Raw genomic sequence first — 24,908 nt, 5'->3', positions numbered from 1 at the left:
TAGAAAAAGTCAGGTAAACGTTATCATTATTCCTTTAAAGCAATGTTTGAGGGAAGTATGTGTCAATGGTATCAAATTATATTACAAGGAAGTCATCAGATACCCAGTTATCAAGATAGTCTTATGACAACTTTACGATCTCCACTGCCTATGCTTCTATTTGGACAACTGCTGAGAAGCACATAATCTGGGCACTAGGACCACTTTTTGATGATGCTCTCAGCTATGTAGAGGTAAGGTTACATTTACATTACACCAAGGACAACATTGTCTTCAGGATTCAACAAGCTCCTTTTTAACTACTGTTAGTGCACTAAATGTTATAAACTTTCATGCCACTCATGACTGTGCTCACATCTGGAGACCTTTCAGAACTCTTTCCCCATCATCTGTCACAGGAAACTGCAACTTTTTACTCTGGAAAGGTACCTGTAGAATAAAAGAGGGAAGGAAAGGGGGCCTTGTCCCTCATATTTCTGACCAAATAGAGATCTTAAATAGCACTGTATTATGAAGTTATTCTCGGTAGCAGCTAGCCACCACCTGAAGCATAGCTATTTTTACCACACACCAGATCTTAAACAGTCTGATCACCTCTTCCCAAAGGGATTCTTAGCATTCATTCACTGACACACAGTCTATACTGGAGAGAAGTTTCTCAGAGTGAGCACTTCTCTACACACATACAAGGGTAAATTATTAGCGTGGGGGTGGGAGGAGGCCAGTTCCCAACCGAGAATTATATCACACAAATTACTGGTCCCTTTATGACAGCAGACAACCTATCAAAGCAGAATAAACCCAAACCAAAGGTCACACAATGTTCAGTAATTACTTATGCAGAATTTAAAATGTATGCATATGCATTTTCACACATATTTCTATGTAACAAAAGGCCTGGATCAACACATGTTGCTAAAGTTTCAAGATTTTTCATCTTCAGTGTTCTTCTGGATGGCATCTGGCCCTTGATAAAAGGTTTGTAGCAGTGATAAAAAGATATCAGAAGCAGTTTTATTTAAAAGTGCTCAAGGAGCAAATAATAAAACACAGGTACAGAGAACTGAGGGTGCGAGGCTGGGGATTGAAAAGAATTTAGTAACATTGCTTTTATTTTTCTTAGCTTTTTTAGAACCAAAAAAAAAAAAAGAAGAAAAGAAAACAGAAACAACCCCCCCAACCCCAACCCCAAACCAAAAACAAACAAACAAACAAATAAAACATCTTGAAGACACACACCATATGTTGTAGTCTTTTCATAGCCACAGTCAAAACAAAACAAATGATTAAAAGAGCCCTTTCTTTTTGTACTTTCAATAAAATGCACAGTACAGCAAGAAGGTATTGAGATGTGGCATCTTGGGAGAAATGAAAACTGGGACATGGAATGAGGCCTCCAGCAGCTGAGCTTCTGGGTGAGGTCTATCCATGACCAGCAGGGTGTGCTCAAACTGAGCAGATAGCTTTCAGTCTCCTGTCCCCAGAGTCCAACCTTCTGTCCAGTTTCATCCTGCCATCCACCTTCACAAATCACTGGCTCAATTGTAACCACGTGGCACAACTTCATCACAGCAACTCCTTTACTTCTGGAAGTGTACAGTGTGTTGAGGGCTGTGTGAAAAAGCTCATAGATTCCATGCCCACATAGCTTTGAACCACTGAAAATCTATTCCATTGGGCATGTTTCTGAACAATGTTCCCCAGCTCTCTTTAGGAACATCACCCGTTTTCATTGCACTGATAACTTGTATAAGGTATTTAGATGTAGCCTGAACTAGTTTCTGTGTTCCTTCATCCACATCTCCAACAAAAGGTTCCCATTCAGGTCACTGTGATAACCATTTTTTATAGTGATGTCCACATTAACAATATTGATTTTTTTGCAAAGGCTATCTGTCTGGAATCCCATGGCAAATGACTTTGTGCACTGAGGTACAACACGATTTTGGGAAATATTATATAATTCAGGGGAGAAGGATAACAATTTATGGCAAGGCGTGCTAACTAAACAGCACAATTGATGTCTTCGGCAGTTGTTTATGCCTGGTACCATTAACTGGATGTGGTGGTTTGAATAGGAATGGCTCCGATAGACTCACATATTTGAATGCTTGAGCACTAGGGAGTAGCAGTACTTGATAGGGATTAGGAGGTATGGCCTTGTTAGAATAGGTTTGGCTTTGTTGGAGGAAGTGTGTCATTGGTAGGCTTTGGGATTTCAAATGCCCAAGCCAAGTCTAGTTGCTCTCTCTTACTGCTTCCTTCTGATCCAGATGTAGAACTCTAAACTGCCTCTCCAGCACCATGTCTGCCTGCATGCTACCATGCTTCCCACCATGATGATAATGGATTACAAACCTCCGAAACTATAAGCCAGTCCCAATTAAATGTTGTTGTTTTTTGTTTTTGTTTTCTTTAGTGAGAGTTGCTATGGTTGCCAGGCGATGGTGGTGCATGCCTTTAATCCCAGCACTTGACAGGCAGAGTCAGGCAGATCTCTGTGAGCTTGAGGCCAGCCTGGTCTACAAAGAGAGTTCCAGGACAGCTAGGACTATTACCCAGAGAAACTCTGTCTTGAAAAAAAAAAAAGTTGCTGTGGTCGTGGTGTCTCTTAACAGCAACAGAACATTGACTAAGACACTGGGCCAAGAACTCATGGCTGGGTAGGTCATAGGCATTAGTGGAGTGCCTACTGCTAAGATTTTGTTAAATGGGAGCAGCATTAAACTACCTGATAAGTACTTATCTTTATACCCATAGACTAATGCAGCACTCAATCCTCATTATGTCATCTTTTTTGCAGTAGATGGTGATGAATACAGAGACCCACAATGGTCAACAGGCTGAGATTTACAGACTGGAGAATATTCATTTCCAAATGGAATGTCTATATTGCTCCTTCCCTCCTTCAAGGCTGAGAGGTCATAATAGAAACCAGGGCAGAAAGACTGTAAGAGTCAGAGTTAATGAATGAACATAGTGAAACTGTTTTCTGGACATGACAGGGCTGTTGCACAGTGATTGTAATTATGTGTGAAAAACCTGTGTAAACTCAAGCTAGCTAAAATGCCAGAATGAGGAAGAAGGATCTCAGGAGGCCCCATCTTTCCTGAAGTGCTATTGGCAGTTGGTGGCCATTGGGTGAGGGAGTTAGTTTTCTTTAGGGATGTGGCTCCTGAGAAGCTATCCATGATCTAGTTGATATCCTTACACTCATGTGCATGTAAGCATTATCAAGTGGACTAAGTGGGTTTAAAAACAAAGCACATGAAGTTGGAAGTGAAAATTGGAGATGGTGGTAATTGGGAAGGAATTGGAGGGAAAAGATTGAAGGATGGATTTGGTGAAAACACACTATATGCAATATATTAAAATTTCAAACAATAAAAAGGTGAATTCATTTATTTATTTATATTATTTGAGACAAAGTTGCACTCTGTCACTCTGGAATGTAGATGGAAATTTCCGTCCCACCAGCAGTTCCCAAATGAACACATTGAGGCTTATATTAATTACAAATGCTTGGTCAATAGCTCAGGCTTGTTACTAACTATCTCTTACATTTAAATTAACCCGTATTTCTTATCTACACTCTGTCATGTATCTTGGTACCTTTTCTCAGTACAGCATGCTCATTTTGCTTCTACCTGCATCTGCTGGCGATGCCTCTGACTCCATCTTTCTTCATCCCAGGATCCTTAGTTTGGTTGTCCTGCCTATACTTCCTTCCTGGTTCTCAGCCAGTCAGTTCTTTATTAACCAGTGAGAGTAATACATATTCACAGTATACAGAAGGGTTACTACACAGCACTGGGACTCTATGTAGGTTGTCCTGCAAATGATAGAAATGTGTCTGTCCTTGTCTCTCAAATGCTAGGATTAAATTTGTGCACCACTATGCCCAGATAGAAAATATTATTTTTTGAAATAATTTTGTATCTATTTATGAAATGCTTTGAGTTGTTTTACATCTCTCAAGCCTGAAAGAAATGTGATCCTATGATTTATGAATTAGATAATAACATTTAGTCATGGGAGAGACTTGGATGATAATTTTTTGTTGTTGGGTGTTTGGTTTTGGAATCAGGGTAATCCTGGCTTCATAAAAAAGTTTGGAAATGTTCCTCCCTTTTCTTTTTTATTGGATGATTTGAGGAATATTGATGTTAGTTCTTTGAAGATCTGGAAGAATCTATGCTGAATTCATCTGGACCTGGACTTATTTTTAGTTGAGAGATTTTAAAAATTACTACCTTTATCTCATTGGTTGTTATGGGTTGGTTTAAATTATTTATTTCATCTTGATTTTACTTTGGTAGGCCATACACATCAAGTAATTGATCCATTTCTTTTAGGTTTTTCACTTTAGCATAGATTTTTTTAAAAGTGTGTCTGTATGATTTTCTGAATTTACTCAGTATCTGTTATAATGTTTCTTTTCATCTATGGTCTTATTGATTTGAAACTGGAAACTCTTTCTTTTGATTAATTTCTGTGTAAATCTAGTTAATCTTTTCAAAGAACCAATTCTTGCTTTCATTGATTCTTTGTATTGTATTTTTCTTTCTGGTTTATTAATTTCAGCATTGACTTTTATTGTCTCTTCCATGTACTAGTTTTGTGTGCTGTTGTTTTTGATGAAGGTGCTTAACATTATAAAGTCCTCTCTTGCTACTGCCTTCATCACATTCCTTATATAAATATGTTGTGTTTTCATTTTAATTCAATTCTCAGAATTTTTAAATTCTTTTCTTACTTTTTCCCTTGACACATATTTTATTTAGTAATGCGTTGTTTAGCTTTCATGATTTGGTACACTTTCTGCCATTTCTGTTTCAGTTTATATGTAGTTTTATTCTTTTGTCATCAGAAAACTTGCAGATATGCTACTTTCCTAAATTTATTGAGGCTTATTTTGTGTCCTGATATACGGTCGATTTGGGGGCCCTGATATATGGTCGATTTGGGAGAAAGTTTCATGGGCTGCTGAAAAGAAAGTATATTTTTAGTGCTTGGGTGGGATTTTCTGTAGATATCTATTAGATCCATTTGATTTATGATGTTATTTAGCTCCCAGGTTTCTATTTGGTTTTTGTCTGGATGATGAAACTGGAGTATTGCAGTCACCCTCTATCACTGTGTCAGGTTCAATCTTAGGTAAATCTTAGGTTTAGATTCTTGGAGGGAATCAAGACAATTAATATTTAGAATTATTATTGAATAGTGTTTATTTATTAATTCCATTTATTTTGTTGTGGTGGTAATAGTGGTGGTATTGTTTGTTTTATAAAACTGGCTGTCCCTATAGTTGGAGCATAAATGTTTAGAATTGTGAAAATTCTCTTGGGGGATTTTTTTCCTTTAATGAGTATAAAATGTCTCTCCCTCCACTGCCTGTCTTCTGATTATTTTGGTTTGAAATCTATTTTGTAAGGTATTTAAAATACCTATACTTGCTTGGTTCTTTGTTCCATTTGCTTAGAATACCTTTTTTTCTTCCTTCTTTCTTTCTTTTTTTTTTCTTTCTTCAAGACAGGGTTTCTCTGTGTATCCCTGGCTGTCCTGGAACTCACTCTGTAGACCAGGCTCTGAACTCAGAGATCCTCTTGCCTCTGCCTCCTGAGTGCTCAAATTAAAGGTATACACCACTACCACCTGGTAGAATATCTTTTCTTATCCTTTTACACTTAGGTGGTATATATCATTTATGGTGACTTGTTTCTTGGAGGCAGAGAAAAATGGATTCTATACAATTTCACCAATTGTGACTTTTTCTTGGATGGAATCAAGACAATTAATATTTAGAATTATTATTGAATAATGTTTATTTATTAATTCCATTTATTTTGTTGTGGTGGTGGTGGCATTGTTTTATTCGACTTTTTTTGACTAACTGTTCTGGGATTATTTATTTATTTATTTATTTATTTATTTAATTTTTTTCATTTTACATATTATCCCTAGCTCCCCCTCCTTTCCCTTCTCCCTCTCCCCTCCACCTCTCCACCATCCCACACCCCCCATCCACTCCTCAGAGGGAGTAAGGCCTCCCTTGGGTAGTCAACAAAGACTGACATACCAAATTGAGGCAGGGTCTAGCCCCTCCCCACTGCATCAAGGCTGAACAAGGTATCTCACCCTAGGGAATGGGCTAGCTTTTTGTTCTGAGATTATTTATTCCTTGTTTCCTCTTGGGTTTAAGGGTTTAATCTTTCCTTCAGCTTGAAGCATTCTTTTAAGTGTGCTCTGTAGAGATGGTTTAGAAGACCATTACATTCCTTAAATCTGTTTTTATCATGAAACTTTTTTCCATTTTCCTTTGATTATGACTGATAGTTTTCCTGGGTACAGTAGCCTGAGCCAGCATCTGTGGTCTTTCAGAACTTGTAGAACATCAATCCAGGCTCTCCTGGCTTTCAAGTCTCCAATATAAAGTTGGGTGTTTTCCTAATAGGCCTGCCTTTCTATTTGACTTGGCCTCTTGCAGCTTCAATATCCTTTCTTTGTTCTTTACATTAGTGTTTTGACTGTTATGTGACATGGGGATTGTATTTTCTGGGCCTGTATGTATTTCTCTTGTACTTTAATAGGCATGTCTTTCTTTAGATTTGGGAAATTTTCTTCTGTGATTTTGTTAAAAATATTTTCATTGCCCTTCACTTGGATTTCTTCTTCTTCTACACATACTATTCATATGTTTGATCTTTTCATTGTGTCCCAGATTTCCTAGATGCTTTGTTCCTTTTTTTATGATTTAACATTTTCTTTGACTGATTCATTTCTTCTACCTTGTCTTTGGGACCTGTTACTTTCTCTTCCACTTTGTCCAACCTGTTGGTGACCATTCCTTTGAGCTCTTTAATTTCCTGAGTTTTTCAAGTTGAGTTTTATTTTTGGTTTTTCTTTAGATTTTTTTAAAAATTAAATTCTGTTTTCATATCTTGAATTGTTTTCATTTTTCATCCAACTGTATTTTCATGGTCTTCATTCATGCATTTATTTATATCCCCCTTTACCTCTTTGAATATATTTATAATTGCTATTTTGAAGTTCTTGTCTGGTGTATCAGCTAATTTTCTTATCTCATGGAGTATTGTGGTGGGGATGCTAGTTTCTTCTTTTATTTTTTATTAAGAATTTTTTAATTCATTTTTCATACCAATCACAGATCCCCCTCTCATCCCTCCTCCAGTTCCCACCCCAGCTTTACCACCCCAGGCCCCTTTCCATCCCCTCCTCTAAAAAGGTAAGGCCTCCTATGGGAGTCAGCAAAGCCTGGTATATTAAGTTAAGGCAGGTCCAAGCCCTTCCTCCTGCATCAAGGCTGTGCAAGGTATCCCACCATAGGCTCCAAAAAGCCAGTTCCTGTACCAGGAATAGATCCTATTTCAACTGCCAGGGGCCCCTTAAACAGGCCAAGCTATACAACTGTCTTACTTATGCAGAGGGCCTATTCCAGTCCCATACAGGCTCCATAGCTGTTGGTCTGAAGTTCGTGAATTCCCACTAACTTGGTTCGGTTGTATATGTAATTTTCCCCGTCATAATCTTGATGCCCCTTGCTCATAGAATCCCTCTTTCCTCTCTTCTACTGGACTTCTGGATCTTGCCCTGGTGCTTGGCTCTGGATCTCTGCATTTGCTTCTATCAGTTACTAGATGAAGGCTCTATGATGACAGTTAGGGTATTCACCAATCTGATTACTGGGGTAGACCAGCTCAGGTACCCTCTCCACTATTGCTAGTAGTCTAAGCTGGGGTCATCCTTGTGGATTCCTGGGAACTTCCCTAGCACCAGGTTTCTCCTTATCCCCACGATGTCTCCCTCTATCAAGATATCTCTATCGTTGCTCTTCTACTCCATCCCAGCTCAACCATCCCATTCCCATATATTCTTATCCCCTACCCTCTATTGTCCTCCTCTAACCACCAGTTTACTCAGGAGATCTCATCTATTTCCTCTTCCCATGGAGATCCATGCATCCTTCTTAGGGTTCTCCTTGTTACCTAGCTTCTCTGGAGCTGTAGCTATAATAATAAAAACAGCTTGGTATTGGCATAAAAACTAAGACGTAGACCAATGGAATCAAATTGAAGACCCTGAAATTAATTCACATACCTATGAACACCTGATTTTTGACAAAGAAGCCAAAGCTGTACAATGGAAAGAAGAAAGCATCTTCAACAAATAATGCTGGCATAACTGGATGTCAGCATGTAGAAGATTGCAAATAGATCCATATCAATTGCCATGCACAAAACTCAAGTCCAAGTGGATCAAAGACCTCAACATAAATCCAGTTACACTGAACCTGATAGAAGAGAAAGTAGGAAGTAGCCTTGAACACATTGGCACAGGAGACCACTTCTTAAATATAACACCAGTAGCACAGACACTGAGAGCAACAATTAATAAATGGGACCCCTTGAAACTGAGAAGCTTCTGTAAGGCAAGTAAATTAATAAGTAAGATAAAACAACAGTCTACAGAATGGAAAAGATCTTCACCAACTCCACATCTGACAGAGGGCTGATCTCCAAAATATATAAAGAACTCAAGAAACTAGCAAAATATCAAACAATCCAATTAAAAAATGGGTTACAGAGCTAAATAGAGAATTCTCAACAGAGGAACCTCAAATGGCCAAAAGACATTGCTCAACATCCTTAGTCATCAGGGAAATGTAAATCAAAATGACTCTGAGCTACCATTTTATACTTGTCAGAATGGCTAAGATCAAAACCACTGAAGACAGCTTATGTTGGAGAGGATGTAGAGCAAGGGGATCACTCCTTCACTGTTGGTGAGAATGCAAACTTGTTCAGCCACTTTGGAAATCAGTATGGCAATTTCTCAGAAAATTGGGAATCAATCTGTCAAGACTCAGCTATATCACTCTTGGGCATATACTCAAGGAATACTCAATTATACCAAAAGGACACTTGCTCAGCTATGTTCATAGCAGCATTATTCATGATAGTCAGAACCTGGAAACAACCTAGATGCCATTAACTGAAGAATGGTTAAAGAAAATGTGGTACATTTACACAATGGAGTACTACTCAGCAGTAAAAAACAATGACATCATGAAATTCGCAGGCAAATAGATGGAACTAGAAAATATCATCCTGAGTGAGATAACCCAGGCTCAGAAAGACAAACATGGTATGTACTCACTCCTAAGTGGATACTAGATGTAAAGCAAATGATAACTAGCCTACAATCCACAGCTCCTAGGATGCTAGTTTCTAGAGGAGATATATGGTCAGTTTTTTTTTCATGTTTTATTGCTATTGTTGTTTATTTGTTTGTTCTTTGTTTCATGATGTGACGAAGTATCTAAATTTAGGACATTTACTGTGCTTCTTGGTATGAATATCTGGTCTTACGTTTGTTGAGTAGATGCTTGAATCTTTGCTGTGAACTCAACTTGTCAAACCAGCTGATGGATGCTTGGCTTTCAGCCACGGGACTTCTCTGGGCTTCTGGCTTTAGACTCCAAGTGGTCCTATGTCACGGTGGTGGGTGGGGTTCTGATAGCTGAGCAGATAAGGGAGTGTACTGTCACTGAGTGTTTCTAAACAGGGTTCCAGAATAGGACCCATGTGGTCTTCTGGTCCAGCAGTAGGAGGGTGGTTATGAGTTGGGTAAGATGGTGGTGTGGTTCTGGGAGTTTCTTCCTAGAGTTCTGGTTTTGATTCCTTACAGTCTTAGATCAACTTATTGGGTGGTCTGTCTATAGGCAGGTAGGTGGAGAGGGATAAGACTGCCTCCGGTGGTCTTTAACCTAAGTTTTTATTTTTATTTTTTCATCTGACTCCATCTGTTCTTAGAGCCCAGCACTGGTTGTGGTTGCCGACAGTATGAAAAGTTGTTAAACTGAATTTGGACATTTCTACCTTATGTTCTGGTTCAGACTCCAGATTTGAACCCCAAGTGATTTCAGATTGACATAGTGGATGGGGCTTTATTTTGTTTTTAAATTATATATATATATATATATATATATATATATATATATATATATATGCACATGCACATAGAAATCCAACCACCTAAGTCTGTATAGTGTTGCTTGTATGTACATGATTTTAAGGCTGACCACATATGTGTGTGTGTGTGTGTGTGTGTGTGTGTGTGTGTATGGGAATGCACACTTGGGTACAGGTGCCCACAGAGGCCACAACAGGGTGTCACATCCCTGAAGCTGGAGTTATAGGCTTACAAAGTCTACCCTAGGTGAGTGCTGGGAACCAACCCAGCTCAGGTCTTCTGGAAGAGCAATATATTATTTAACCACTGGGCTGTTTCTCTAGCCCACCAATATGCAATCTTTCAAATAAGATATTTCTTCTTATACTTATTAGTGATAGTGTTCATAGAGACAATACTATTGATAATGTAACATTCTATATCACATTATATTATCTTCTTAATGTAGCCACAGTGCAGAAAATTTTCTCATATAATGTAGATGAAATTCTTTTTTTCTTTCATTTTTCTTTATTAAGAAATTTTCTACTCACTCCACATACTATCCACAGATCCCCCCTCCTCCCACCCCCAGCCCACTTTCCCAAGCCACCCTGCATTTCCATATCCCCAAAATCGAGGTCTCTTATGGGGAGTCAGCAGAGCCCAGCACACTGAGCCTAGGCAGGTTCAAGCCCCTTCCCACTGCACTAAGGCTATGCAAGGTGTCACATCACAGGCACTGGGTTCCATAAGCCTGCCCATAGACCAGGGACAGATCCCTATCCCCCTGCCTGGGTGACCCCCAAACAGTTTGAGCCAAACAACCATCTTCTGTATCCAGAGGGCCTAGTTTAGTCCCATGGGGGCTCCACAGCCACCAGTCCACAGCTCATGGGCTTCCACTAGTGTGGCTGGTCACCTCTGCACGTGTAGATGAAATTCTAAACAGTCTTAGTAAATAAGAAACACAGAGCCAAATCAGAGGTAAATAGCCAAAGAGATCAGAGAGTCACGACTACCTTATCTTACCACCTCACCGCTATTGCTTCCCCAGAGAGTGTTTCTTCCTGATTGACTTGTGTTTTTATTGCCTTTCTGTTCTGCCTTCTCATTGGCTCTAAACCCAACCACATGACTTCCTCATCACTGCCTGTCTATACAGACCTCCAGGTCTCTATGGTTGGTACTGGGATTAAAGGCTTGTCTCACTACGCTTAGCTGTGTCCTTGACCACACAGAGACTGCCTACCATGTGATTGGATTAAGGGCGTGGGCTACCACTGCCTGACTGCTGTTCCTGGCTCTCTATGACCTCTGATCTCCAGGCAAACTTTATTTATTAACATACAAATAAAATCACATTTCAGCACAAATAAAATATCACCATAATGTATAGCTTACAGAAAGCTTGAATCATTCAAGGAAACTCCCTGCAAACACTGTGTTTAAGCACATTTTATTCCTGTAAATGGCTGCTAGAAGGATCAATAATGATGTTTATTTACATGGGAGTTCCTTCAAAATTCAATTGACACATAATAGCTATACATATTAGTAGGATATACTATAATTATACATATATATGCCATTTGCAACTTGATAATCACTCTTGGAAGCTGAAGGTTGTGCAGTAACATAACGTGTGGAGACCCTGCTGCTGCCTCCTGTTCTTCAGCACCATCTCTTTAAGTCTCAGGTCTCTCATCTTTTTATGTTCCATTCCTGCAGGGCATCCTCATATTCCCATCTACACTTGATGTTCTTCATCTCTGTGACTTTGTATACAACCATTCTGTACTTGGGCCCTCTGCCCTTTATTTTTCTACTATTTAATAAACCTCATTATCAATTTTCAAATGAAAGTTTTCCTGATCTAGGAAGCCTTCCTTGGCATTTTCAACATTGAAACTCATTTTTTCTGGCACATATTCAATGTTCAATAAATAATTTTTGGAAGAATCCTTGACTGATTGTCTTTGGAGATTTCTACATGTGTTCCTAGGGAGAAAAAAAACTTTATAAAGCAAAGTATTGGGGGCCACAGTGATGTAATGGTTATGAACCATGATGAAAACTTTTGACTATTGGGTTAGGCAAAATTATTCCAGAAAAATATTATAGGAGCTGGATAAATAGCTCAGTAATTAAGAACATTGGCTGCTCTTCCAAAGGACCTGGATTTGCTTACCAACACCCATATGGTGGTTTACAACTGTCTGTAACTCCAGTTCCAGGGAATTCAAAACCCTCTTCTGGCCTCTGTGAACACAAGGCATACAAGTGGTGGAGAACACCATCCCCCCCACACAGACAAAACACCCAAAAGCATAACATAAAAATGAAAAAAATAAAAATGATACTGTAAGTAAATCGAAGACATTGAAGTAAATATAACAGAAACAGAAGCTTGCACTTACTTCAGTGAGGCATTGAGAAATTGGGAATTTGATTTCATTTAATATATTTTTAAAATAGAACAGTTTCTGTCATTTGTTTAGTCAAACATATATTTACTTTTGAAAAGTTGTAAGAAAACAAGAGTGGGTATAACCCATATTTTGTCTCTGAGGATTACTGTCTGGTCAAAGGTAGATAATTTTATGGCATGAAGACAGTCTCACAGGGATGAAAATACTTGACTAAGGAGAATGTAACATAATAAGTGAAGAAAAATATTCAGAGAGAAATAAATGACATTAGTCATGTCTGAAAACTGACCTGGAGTGAAGAAGGATGGGGAGGGTGGTAAGGCAGGAGTCCTCAGGAGGCATCAAGCTAAGGGAGTTGTTTATTTCCCTAGAAAGAACTCCATCGATGGATGAGAAGAGCACAGTGGCAAACTACATTGACAGGGGCTACAGTGGTGTTAGCGGAAGGGTTATACCTCTATTTCTTATAACCTTAGGATGCTGGCCTGAACTCAGTCTTGGTTTCCACATCTGTAAGGTGAGAATGGAATAAGAAACTGTAAAATATGAAGTCCTAAAGCGGACACAAAGGGAAGAATAGACAAGACACTATTTCCTTCCTTAAAAACCATGACCACTTTTCAGCATGCTTTTCTATCCTATCAACACTCTGGAATGCTGAACAGGGTGTCCAATTCTAGGTGGGATGTCTCCAGTGCACCCAATCCCAGAAGAGATGGCTGAGGGAGACTGCAGTGAGCTCTCTGCCCAACGTTGCCTATCTTCTCTGTATTTGTAGCTTGAGGCTTTATCCTTTTATCTTCATAATGATGGTTTTATGTTTAATTTAACTGTAAATCACATTAACAGAGTTGTGACTGGTATGTCAGAAGGCTTAAAAACCAAGCTAATGTCACTCTCAGAGCTAAAGAGTTCATGAGGTCTGACATATTTGTCAAGATGATCCAGTCAAGTATGGAGACATTGGGAAGATAGTATGGGAGGTTATTTAAATTTCCTCAGGATCTGAAGGGTGGAAATTGATTTAGCACAGAACCTTTGCTCTGTATTAGTTAAGATTAGGATTTATGGCTGTTTAAAATGACATTAGCCAAGGCAAAAATATCTCTACAAAGCAATTAATTAAATATTGTGCTTATGTTATTTTCTAAGGAATTTGTTTACATGAGAATATGTCATAATTTAGGAAGCATCAGTGAAATGCTGTGTTACCCTCACATTACACAAATGTATAATAGCAATGACAGACAGGCATTAACTTTTCTGTACTGGAAATGATATCTTTAGAAGTCAATGAGTTTTTTTTTAAGTACTAACAAAGTTTCATTTTCTTAAAATGCTATTATTACAAAATTAACATGTACTTAAGCAAGAAAATATAAAATTCAAAAAATTGATGCTGCTGTTGATATTTTGATATGTAAAGTTTTTTAAATGATTTTCTAAAAGATAATATTGGTCATGATATGATAACTGCTGAGACAATCACCAAGAAGAATATTGGTTAAAAAGCAGATGCCTATTTGTCATTCAGCAGAGGGCTTCTAGTGGCTGGTGGGTATGCATTGCTGCTCTGCCCCACGAGTCACTTGGCATCACTCAGCAGGGCATGCACATCCAACCTCCAGCCAAAGAGAAGGAGGAGGTAGGAAGCTGTGTTATATGTCAGTCTACAACAATATTGGGAAACGCAATTTTAGCTATGTGTACTGCCTGTAGGAGAGAGGTGTTTGCTGTGCATCTAGCATTCTTTGCCATAGTAAACATGTTTGCAAGTACCACACATTTTGCTTTGTAATACGATTTTTTCCCCTCAGAGTCTCGCTGATATGTGTGTTTGTAGAGGAATTAATTATTCTTACAAAATGGTAATAAATTTAGTCTGGTTTTAGATTTATGGGTTATAGGTATGCACAAAGAGTCATTGATATGTGTTACATAGAGATCTTAGAGTTATAGATATTGGAACTTCTAAATTTAAGAGTGGTTGTTGAATTTAGAAGTCAAAGAATTGAAGGAAAAGGTCAGATGTCAAATTACTTCATGCTTCCATCTATACCAATTTCATTGTGAAGCACTTGATAATTTGTTAGCTTTGGAAGTTATAGGGTGAAGTATCACCATTGATAAAATTTCTTCTGACAATTCAAAGGGGGAGGGGAATTCATGCAGTTGTTCAAATTTCTAAGTAGTACAAAACTACTGGAGTGTAATGTATATAGAAACTTAAGAGTGTCATTTGTGACAATGTTTCTGATGTTACCATTTTGGACAATGATATTTGTAAATATTCTTAAGGTGCATATACCAGAGAATCTAAGAAGGACTTAAGTGGAACAATGTAGTTATGGGACGGTGTGAGAAGTATTGATTGTTTATATCTAATCTTATAATGCTGTAAGTGATTATAGCACCAGATTCAAATAGAGTTGAGCTTGAGTGGTTTAGATCCAGGGAGGTTTGAAGGTTGTGAAGGAGTAGATGATCTGAAAGTGGGGAAGCAATTTGTCATCAGAGATGAGTGTCAGCAAGCCTTCTCCAGAAAGGAGAATCTTCGTAAGGGGCTACCAGCAGCTGGGTTGTAAAGGGCTCTGCTAGAGCAGTGGCAAGAAGTTGCAAAGGCTTGATGGCATAAGAATGATGATAAAACGAGGTATGCCTTGCTCAAGTCAATAAAAGAGAAGCAGGAACAGCTGCCGAGTTTGGATCTGATGAGCACACCAAATCCAGTTGCTGAAGAGCCCTGAATGAACAGTTACAGGACATATATATATATATATATATATATATATATATATATATATATATATATATATGCATCTCTGGAGATAAGACACTAATGTTTATGAAGAATTAATGTGTTTAGAATGTTATGAGTGATCACCCTGAACAATGGAGATTAAAAGCTAGGGAGAATTGTTTTCACAGTTAGTTTTGATCATAGAAATGTCCTGTAAATCTACTTTAAGACATGTTTGGATCTCTGCACTTGCTCAAGTCAGTGTGTTGACTCGGGCGCACTTAAAACACTCCTTAGTCTATTTATGTATAGGCTAAAGGAAATCTGCTTAAGTCATCTTACAAATAGTCCCAAACAATGAGAATATTTTCATAATTTTAAGTTATTTCTCATAATTACAATGTATAGAACGTAGCTAACTTTCCCTTCATTGTGAACAATGAGCTTTTAAGACAGTGCTGTTTGTTATAAGAATACATTTTTACCTTAGGGCCATTAGAGTTGCAGATATGGATTTAAAACAAAATAATATTAATTCTCTCAAATGTCTTTTTATCAAATTATGTAGCATTTTCTCTCTTTCTTTCCCCTGTTTTGCACAGCATAATGTAGTCTGACAAAAAGTAAGTGTTATTTTAATTGTTAGACTGTTTATTCCAGAGAGCACTTATGGTAATTAACATATTTTCTCTAGTCTTCTCATTTTGTTAATGATATCTTATTGAAGGCAGTACAGTAATTACTGCCCACTGAGGTACATACACTGAAACAAATTAATGGCCAATGACCAATAATGATTACACTTGTAATTATCTATTGTGAAGTATAAGCAGAAAAAAATGAAATTACAAACAATGTTCTTTGAAGCTCAAATTAAATTGTTTTGTTAAACTGATAACAATCATATTAATGACTCAGTTGAGAAATGATATTCTTTGACTTTGTCATTTCTATCAATTTTGTATAAATTACCAGAGATTTTTGCCTTTTTCAGTGTTTTACATTTTCACCCTGGGGAACAAAAGTAAATGTGTTAAGAGTAAAATATGTTTTATATTTGCATTTATGTATTTTATGTACTTATGATTCTTTTACCTCAATATCAACAACCTATCTTTTCAATGACTGTCGGAGGTTAATTTCCCTTTTTGGTTTTTAGGAGTTTTTCCTCCCCTATCTACTCTGGAGAAGGTTAAGGACACCTTACGCAATGACTGTGATCATCAGTTCTCTATTTCACCTCCTAGGTGTATCAGAATAGTGAGTAACTAGTGTGCTCTCTCCAGTAAAACAGGAGAGGGATGTAGCACGAATCTTAAATGGTCTTATTAATAAGATCAAAACCTGGTGCCAGGTATTGGGGGTGAATGCTGGAAGAACAGAGAGACAGAACAAGCCACAGCTTCCTCACCTCACCAGTTCCTCAGCTGATCTTGTTTGCTCAGACTGGAAGCCTCTGAGTCTTCATCCAAATAGATCTCAGTTGAACTGCTGTTCAAAAGCCTAAAAGCTTAACCAGGCTCTACTTCCTGGTCCTCACGCCTTATATACCTTTCTGCTTTCTGCCATCACTTCCTGGGATTAAAGGCATGTGTCACTATGCCTGACTGTTTCCAGTGTGGCCTTGAACTCACAGAGATCCAGATGGGTTTCTGTCTCTGGAATGCTAGGATTAAAGGTGTGAGTGCCACCATTTTCTGACCGCTATGTCTGTCTAGTGGCTGTTCTGTTCTCTAACCCCAGATAAGTTTATTAGGGTGCACATTATTTTGGGGAACACAATATCACCACAGAGGGAAGGTGGTGAGTAGGTAGATTTTCAGGCTATCCACGTGATACAGTTTGAGTGTTTTGCCAAATGGCTTGAAGCCTCTCTCACTTCACACTGTTTATGCATACATGTTTTACATATGGAAAATAATCATTATAAACTTTATCTCGGACCTAGTATGATGGATTGTTGGCATTTACTGAACTAGAATGCAGGAGTTCTGGGGCATAAATCTGTGGGGCTGCTTGACTGGCTTTATCGTCATTGAAACTTGGCTTTCCGAACTGAGGAATCGAAGAAGCATGTGCAGGACAGAGGTTACTCACAGCCTTTGAGCTCTAATTATGTTCAAATGGGGAACACAGAAGATCTTATCAGTAGCTAAACTCTTATGAACAAGTGTCCTATTGAGATTTTCAGATGATTTCAATTATTTGTAGCACAAGTCATAGTCAAATTTCTTATGTATAATTATCATATCTTATTAAATACCTAGGATATGGAATAGAATAATGTATTTATTTTCCTTTGCATAGAAAAGGTGACAATAGCACTCAAATCTACATAAGTAGTTTCAATATATGTAATATATTTAATATGTTTAAAAATGTTGCTTTAGTAACAGTAATTACCACGTTACTGCATAATGGCATTTAATTTCTTAAAAGAATTTGAGGTCCTAGAAATTAGAATCAGTGTTTATGTATTTTTGTAACTTGACTCATAAGTCTTCAATAAAACTTTTTTGAAAAAAGATAAGTGAATGTTAAAATATGTTTTTGTCATTTCATATTTTACTGTTGTTTTGAAGTGTTTTGAGTATAAAATATCTTGCGTCCAACAAATTTCAAAGTACAAGGAAGCAATTAAAGCTTGGTTCTATGAGTTAAGTTTATTATCTGGATATGAATATCACAGTGGAATTGTTATCTCTCTGTCATGAGTTGAATAGCATATTCAAATTACTCTTCACATATAGAAATTGAACGTAATAATGATGAGATTGCTAGATTATTAATATCTAAACCTCAGCCCTAGAGGTTTTAGTTTATCAATCAAAGCTTTTTAATAATAAATTTTATATGTGAGCAATTAATGAAAAACGGGAAAAGTTGCTATGTCCACTGTGAATTCCCTTATGATTTCTGACTGATTTTAAGCTTTCCTTTTAGTTCATAAGAACGGTCTTCCAGGCCCATGAACTTGATTCGTATTTTTGACAGTTTTTTTTTTTTTAGTTTGTTTCTGATTTGGATGGTTTCCAAAATGTCCAGACCACTCATATCATGTCTGAGTAAGCATTGCCCAGTGATTTATCCCAAGTTTCCATGGTAACTCTAATTAATATTTTCAGTTTCTACAGATCATCTTGATCGTACAAAGCTTTCTCATAGAGTTTATGAGATAAGTTAGTAGAAACTTTAAAAAGAAATATTTCAGAATAGATCTTGATTGCAAATACATTGTTTGGGTAAAAGGAGAAGTGGCAGAACATAGGCGTTTTCTCCTTTCTGCTATGAATCTCAAATGAACTTCTAGTCCTTCCACTCTGATCTGACTCAGGAGGGTTGGCAAACTGAAGCTGATGTGCACACACTTCGCAGCTAACTTAGCCTTACTAACTGTTATCAGTACATTTTAATGATGTCCAACCTTGGTACAACACCATTAGCTTTAATTTTTAAAAGCCCAAGAAAATCTAAGAAAATTATTATCTAGAGTTATGATGGAAAAAATATTGTTGTGTCTAGCATTGAAACCGTAGGAATGCTGATTTTCATTGTTTGGTTTATTTTCATTGTTTGGTTTATTCTCAAAACCAGTTAAAGAAAGTTACTTGGGAGACAAATAAACAAATATATTTATGTTTTAAGATCACAACTTTGGCAAATGGAGGTTGTGGAGAGGTGTATAAGAGCTTCATTTGCCTGCTAAGCTTCCTTGTGAGCTTCTGTAAGCAGATCTTTCATTCAGAAGTTCTTTATCTTCTACTTATGTGCTGTATTTTCCTATTTGGGGCACCACTAAAGTCCTTCCAGGAAGCATTTGTTGTCTACAGATGTGAGTATTAATGGCTCACTCTATGTCTATATAATTCCAAATTATCAGAATTATAGACATATAATCAAAGTAAAAATGTTAAATGTGTTATCTCTGTGCAAGAAAAAAAATCTAAAGGAATAGATTCTTTTCCCTACTTTTTTTTTTTTACATATTCTGAAAACTTCTGATCAAGCCATTTCCCTCAGTGAATGGAATTATGTCCACAGTAATACCACTTTTATTATTGATAGTTTTGGAAACATTTCAATATCTTTGTTCAAGGACTGGCTGGACCATGTTTACATAGGGTTTTCAAGGCATCTGTACTTAGCTACAGCTGAAAATGGGGCCTATGGTGCAGACAGGGAGAATCCACCTAGAATTTGTTGAATTAAGTTCTTGCACCTGGACATAATTGTTGGGCTGCTGTGCTGGGGTTTTCTTAAGCTACTGGTAAAACAAATTAGCTCAATTTAAACTGGCATCCAGTAGAGAAGCAACAACTCACTTCATATAATGTTTTTCAAATAATTATTTTTATATTACCAGTTTTACCTCATGAATATTTTCCTGGGGGCCAAGTAAGAAAAAAAAACTGTGGCTAAACAAGAGATGTGATAAAATTCTGCTGAAGTTGTAGGCTTTGATATTATTGTAGTTTAATTAAGATATGGGTAAGTATATGGGAGTAATTTCAGTTGAGGTGGATTTTTTCCTTACTAAACATGACATAGATTCATGTGTTTAGTTGTGAGGTACATTTTAAGAAACAATCTCATATCTTTGTGCTGATTTCATAACTATTGCTGTATTTTCTGTGGATGTAATGCCATGATTACTTTTTGCTGGTAGTTAAAAACCATGGAAGAATCACGATAGAGAGGATACAATGTGTACTTGTGTTTGTCAGTATCTCACTTGGTTATGCATTTTCAAGTTATTTATACTTGGCAATAAAATTCACAAGCGTCTGGAAATCCAACAAATTAATAACTTTAGTGAGCGAGAAGAGCAGGGTTGAGGTTTATAGGTTAGGGGACCCAAGCACTTTTCTGTGCATTCATGCTTAGCCACCTAATTCAAATTTCACGGACACCAAATAGGTGTCAGGCTGGATTCCTAGCCTGGAGGACACAGCAGGAAAGCATGGGAAGTTTTTTGGTTCCTTAAGTTTTCATTTTAACTAGGCAGGAACACTGCATCAGCAGAAAAGGAAACAAAGGGAGAACGTTATTTCAGTGTTAAGGTCTAGGAAGAACATAATACAGGTTAGTTTAGATGCAGTTAAGCTTATTAGGAAGGTTTCTTGAAGCAAGTGCTCATGACCATTTATGTGTCAATATATATTTATGGTACCAATGTCCATGGAGCTTTTTCTTCTTCTTTTGTATGCTGAATGCCTTGCCACTACTTAGCATAAAACACAAACATACAAACAAACAGAAATGCTACAATTGCTTAAAGATGGAAGGTACCAGAATTTACAAGTTCACACATAGGTGGATGTCAATCATTAACCAAATATTCAGAATGGAAAATATGAACATTGTGAAATAATTATGAATATTTGAACATAAATTCTTACAAAACCTTTCATAATTGTATTTCTTCAAAATAACATTACATATTTATTTTTACTGTATATTTCATATTGCTTTGATATTAGTAGTATACAAATGTTTTTTCTTTTGATTTTGCTTCCTAACCAATCTTTTTCTTTATATTTCCAGTCTTACACCGTGTCTAGAAGTAAATCAAAGTGTTCTGCCTGGTGTGTAACAGAAGTGTTTCTCCTGCTCTTTAGTTTAAACATTCAGAAGCAATAACATTGTAAAATTTCACTTGTATGCTGATGTGCTGAGAGCAAATATGTATTGAAAGTCTCAGAAGTGATTCTGAATTCCAGGACTCCAGCTAGCTGACCCGTGCTTACTGTTGGCGGCAAAGTTTACAGCTGAGTGTGGTTAGAAGGCTGCTGTTGCTGGAAGTAGTTATCATTTGTCAGCCTTTTCTAATGTTGGCAGGTCATCGTCGCATGCATTGCTTTATCAAATGCTGGCAATTAGCGCATGAGCTTAGAATGAATACTTGACACCTAGAGACAGTAACCATGCCTGCTTTAGATTGAACTATACTATAATGGTACAGTGCATTCTACTTGTGAAGTCTCTGGCATATAATAAAAACAACACATGTACTCCAAAGACAACAAAAATGATCAGCATGAAAATGTGTTCAACATCGGTAATCAATAGGGAAATGGAGATCTAAGTCAGCATGAGATATCCCCTCACTTCTGTTAGGATAACTACTAAACAACAAACAAACAGAAAGAAAGAATCAGTCTGGATCGGGGAAAAAGAAAACCTTATTTACTATTGGTGGGAACAGTGGTTAATGAAGTTATGGGAAATATATAGAAGCTACTAAAGAAATCAAAAATAGAAGTGCCAAAAGTCAACAATGAGTGTTCTGGGTATATAGCTAAAGGAAATGAAATAATGTCAGACAGGCAACTGCACCCCATGCTTGGGGAAACTCTGGAACATTGTATGCGATAGCCAAAATAATGTGCTAACAAGCTAGGTTTTCATCCCTGACTGGAGAGAGAAACTGTGGGGACACACAGACACAGACTCACATACACGCACACATGCACGCATATGTGCACACCCATAGTGGGATGTTATTGAGCCTTAAAAATGAGATCATCTTTCTGCTTTTCACTGAGAAACAAATATTCTTGCTTATATTTAGAATCTAAAAAGCAACCAGATCTATAAATACAGACTAAAATAGTGATTACCAGGGATTAGGAGGTAGGAAATGGGTAGATGTACGTCAAACTATATAACATGAAGGGTAAGCAAGTTGAAAGATTGCATGTGCACCGTTAAAAATACAATCAGTAATATTTCATTGTATTCAGGATATTTTCTAAACAAGCAGGTATGAAGGATATATTCATTTATTATATCACAATAACCATGTTGTTGTATTTGCATTTATAATATTTCCTGTACTTTGAATATATGCAATAAAACTTACTTGCAGATTATAATATGGCTGCTTTATATATGTCATATATGTAATATGTGTTCATTACAATGACATACTATTTTGAATGTTTGTGAGGAGAGGGAGTGACGAGGCAGGGATCTGTATTTTGCTATGTTTGGGATGGGGTATGTGTATGTACATATTTGTCACCTGAATAGGCATTTGTATAGTTATGTGTCACTGTTAACTTTGAATTGATGTACTCATGATGAATGCTATCTTCATCTCTAGAAATGTCCTTCAGGGTTCCAGGTCCACAAAGTGTTGACCTCTGTTTCCAGAGCACAGCTCACTGTGCAGTACAATGAAAGTATTTGCTAGAGGCTTTCTAGAAACAGTGGATATGTAACAGAGCAGTTCCTTAGGTAAGGCAATCTATAGCATGAAAGCCCCCAGTGTTTTCACTCCCATCAGTTGTAGAAATAGCGTATGTAAAATGCAAAACAATAAAAATGCCCATTATTGCTTTTTTTTTATTTTGTAATAACATAATTCTTTATTGATTCTTTGGGAATTTCACATCATACACCCCAATCCCGTGCATGTACTAGTCCTTCCATAGTCTCCCCTCACCATTGCAGCATCCCCCCAAAAAGAACCCTCTTCAAAAATCAATTAAAAACAAAACAAAACACACAAAAAACCCACCTTGCTCCTTCATCATTCCAATACCTCTTCATTAATCCTAGTGACATTAGGTGCTGCGGTGTGTCATGCAGTGTACCCTCTTGTCCAATCAGCCCCACCCACAGAATGGTCATTGCAATGCGTTATTGGTCTGGTTCAAGGCCTCTGGCACACCATCACTACTGGACCCTCACCAGAACTCCTCTTGGACATCCTGCTGTTGCCCCATGGAGATCCTGCAGTCATCGTTCAGCAGGACCAGTCTCTTCACACACTCCAGCAGGTCACAGATGTGGTAGATGTTAGGGTGGGCCAATTCAAGGCCCAAGATGTGGGTCTGGGTGGTATCTGAGTTGTTCGGTTCTGGTCACTGAGATTGCCCTCCTCAGGTGAGGTGTGGAGCTCTCCTAGGCCCGTGCCATTGGAGCCAGGTCTCCCATGCCAGTGGTGAGGGGTGGGGCCATCTGAGTGCAGGGTGCCATCTCTCCCATGGGGCCTGGGCCAGCTCTCCCAATGCAGTGTCCAACAAGGGGCAGGACCTGCCATCCCAGGGATAGGGAGGAGCTGGGCTGGCTCAGCATGGCTCTCAGAGTTCATCATGCATGTTTCCTATAACTCCCTGTGGCCACATGGACCATGGACATCATCATAGACTCCAGTTGCAGCAAGTACATGGACCCTCATCAGCAGTTCAGCCCCATACATCACCATGGTCCCAGTGGCATCATAGGTCACCCAGACCAGTATGGACCTAGTGGCAGCAAGGCTCTCAGACATCAACATTGTCTCAGGTGGCTGTCCAGACCATGGGCATCCATACAGCTCTTAGGGGCAATGGGAGCCATGGCATCAACCCAGACTCAGGCTGCTGCTGGGCCATAGACATAGACAAGGCTCTAGGCAGCAGCCCAGGCCCAGACACACCATTACCCTGTGTGGCACTGCAGGCAACCCAGATTGCCAAGGTCTTGGTGGTGGCATGGCACAAACATGGCCACAGATTGTGGTCTAGACTCTGGGGCTGTGTGTGGCCTTTGGTATCACAGACATCAACACAGACTCCGGCTGTGGTAGGACCATGGACCCAGACATGGTCTTCATCAGCAGCGCAGGGCTGGATGTCACTATGGCCCCAGGTGATAGCAGAGGCCACCGGGATTAGCACAGCCCCTGTGGCAGCATGACTGTTGGACACCAACACAGTCAGAGGTGGTGGCTCAGACCCCTGGCATTGGCATGGCCTTTGATGGTATCAGGAGCCACAGACATCACCATAGACCCTGGCCAAGGTAGGGCCACAGACTCAGACACGGCCTTCAGCCATAGACCTGACCCAGATGACACCATGACTCCAGATGACAGTGTAGGCCACTCAAGTTGGCATCACCCTGGCTGGAGGATGGTCCTTAGGCCTCAACAAAAATTCAGGTGGGGGCTCTGACCCCAGGTCAGGTACTGTGGACATCAATATGGTCCCTGGCTGTGATAGGGCAATGGACCCAGGCATGGCCCCTGGCAGCAGTTAGGGCTGGTCACGGTGACAGTTCAGGCCTCTCAGATTGTTATGGCTCCAGTCACAGAATGCTTTAGTCAGCATCATGGCCACAGTTGGTGACCCAGAACCCAGGTACCAGTGTAGCCCTTGGTGGTGACTCCAATCACAGACATCATCACAGACCCCTGCTGCTATAGGACCACAGACCCATGGTCCTCTGATGCAGCCTGGGATGGATAGAACTATGGCCTTGGGTGGCAGGGCAGGCCACCCAGGTCAGCATCACCTGGGCTGCAGGGTGGCCACCAGGCCATAACATGGCCCCAGGTGAGGGCTCAGATCCCGGGCATCCACATGACCTCCAGTGGTGACAGGCTCCATGGACATCAATACAGGCCCTGGCTGCAGTAGAGCCACAGACCCACACATGGCCCTTGGCTGCAGGTCAAGCCTGAACAACTCCATGGCCATGGGCAACAGCCCAAGCCAATCAGATCAGCATATACCCTGCTGTGGTGGCCCTTGGGTACCTACTTGGCCATGTGTGGCAGCCCACCTCATGACCCTTGGTGGTAACAGGGGTCAAAGACCTCTACACAACCACTGCTGCAGTAGGTCCAGGGATCCAGACATGGCCCTTGGCAGCAGCCTAAGTCCCCAGGTGGCAAGCAGGCTTCCCACATCAAACTGTTTTTCACAGCCTTCACCTTTTCAGATCCAGCTTTCTCTATAGGACACGAACCTCTCTTTTCCTCTCTTTCCTTCCCA

General features: G+C 38.9%; 1 pseudogene; it reads right to left on the bottom strand.

Annotated features, from left to right (window-relative positions):
- Positions 1-351: 351 nt before the first annotated feature.
- Positions 352-24,611, bottom strand: LOC128105398 (methionine aminopeptidase 1-like; annotated as a pseudogene).
- Between the last annotated feature and the right edge of the window lie 297 nt (positions 24,612-24,908).

Source organism: Peromyscus californicus, unplaced genomic scaffold (assembly GCF_007827085.1).
Source record: "Peromyscus californicus insignis strain IS unplaced genomic scaffold, ASM782708v3 Scaffold_11__1_contigs__length_118956290, whole genome shotgun sequence".
In the NCBI taxonomy this organism is placed as follows: domain Eukaryota; kingdom Metazoa; phylum Chordata; class Mammalia; order Rodentia; family Cricetidae; genus Peromyscus; species Peromyscus californicus.
The sequence above is the reverse complement of the archived record's forward strand: the minus strand, read 5'-3'. Positions and strand labels throughout refer to the sequence as shown.